The sequence below is a fragment of the Lygodium microphyllum genome, chromosome 19 (genome assembly GCF_053477565.2).
Source record: "Lygodium microphyllum isolate KBCC chromosome 19, Lygodium_microphyllum_v1.1.10, whole genome shotgun sequence".
Taxonomy (NCBI): domain Eukaryota; kingdom Viridiplantae; phylum Streptophyta; class Polypodiopsida; order Schizaeales; family Lygodiaceae; genus Lygodium; species Lygodium microphyllum.
In genome coordinates this window covers 66,626,870-66,628,379 of record NC_141153.1, presented here as the reverse complement: position 1 = coordinate 66,628,379, position 1,510 = coordinate 66,626,870, and the positions used below count along the sequence as shown (strand labels likewise).

General features: G+C 35.8%; 1 pseudogene; it reads right to left on the bottom strand.

Moving 5' to 3' along the window:
• Window positions 1–808: 808 nt before the first annotated feature.
• LOC148019973 (quinolinate synthase, chloroplastic pseudogene) lies at window positions 809–1,270 on the bottom strand (annotated as a pseudogene).
• Between the last annotated feature and the right edge of the window lie 240 nt (window positions 1,271–1,510).

Genomic DNA, 1,510 nt, shown 5'->3' with positions numbered 1-1,510 from the left:
ATTTCCAAAAAACCCACTGTCCCTTTTGCCACTAATTTCCCAACTAAAAATGCTTCTATAAAAGGCCAAAATATTATTTGAAGCCAAAAATCCTAAATTTGATACTTCACCTCATAAAAATTCATTTTAAATTCAAAAAAAACAGCTGAAAAAATCATGGATAAATTACAACACATTGTTGACATTTGCTGGATTGCTGAAATTCGACCTTTACACTTCACAATATATTCATGTGTCCTATATCTTGATTTAATTATTTTATTAAAAAACAAAAACAAAAAAAAAGGAAAAAATAACAAACACAACAAAACAAAACAAAACATTATATAAAATACAAATGCACCTAAAATACATTTGAAAAAAAAACCATAAATACAAAAATAAAATAAAAAATAAAAATAAAATAAAAATCCAACAAACACACTAAGGTGCTTTATTTTTTCCAGTCTCAGTGGTGTTTGTTTTTTTACTAGATTCCTCGCATTTGGGGACTACTCCGTGCGCCTTCAGTCCATTGCATACACATCCCTACGAGGTATTTATTTTTAAGTTTTATTTATTTTGATCATCCCTTAACCACAATTAATTGCTAAAATGAATTATATTCACCCACTTTTCCATGCGCATTCACGCTAAACACAATGTTTCTAATAATTAAAATCAACCAATCGTTCACTTTGCACACGCTACGTGCGCTTAAAATGCATCACAATAAGCCTTCCGCACCGAGACACCACTTCATGCCCAAACAGTTCATGTACAATGCAAGATCCATCCTGATAGTAATGAAGCTGAGACAAGAGAGAGACTATTGATTGCTTGTTATGCAATGGGTGTATTGCTGCAATTTCTTCTTCAGACAATCTTGCCATTTGCCGAAACATTTCCACAAGATTTGCACCCATGTAGGAGTACGGACCGTACCAACACTGACATCAGAAACTTGTGCAAATGCCTGTAATACTGTTTGGACCACATTTGAAGAAATACAAGTGATAGTAGGAACAATGGCATGTGCTTTAGTTTTTGTTTCCAAAGATGTGTTTATGTATATGACATGAAGAGCCGGAGTACTTCTGGCAGCATCCCCTAAGAAACTTAAGTATTCTCTCTTTTCAGCTGCCTCGGCCAAAGAACAGCCTATATGTTCACCTGCCATGCGATAGACACCAACCTGCTCATAACCAACTTGAAAAAGAATGGCACGAACATTCTCTGACATGAAATCCACACCAAGAACAACAATATGCTTGCAGGCAGCATCTGCCATCTTCACAGCCCGGTCTTCATGTATGGACATGAAGCACAACCACTAGTCATAGAACATCCTTAAACCGAAGAAACCCTAAGAACTATAGAAAGTTTAGATAGTTTATTTTGAGCTGATACATCTGGCACTGAGAAGGATGTTGAAGAAATAGCATTAGAGGCAACAGGAAGCTCTGTTCTGTAAATCCCATCAACGAGAGATTGATTGAACTTAGGCTTTGAGTTGCCCTTCAAGGTGACA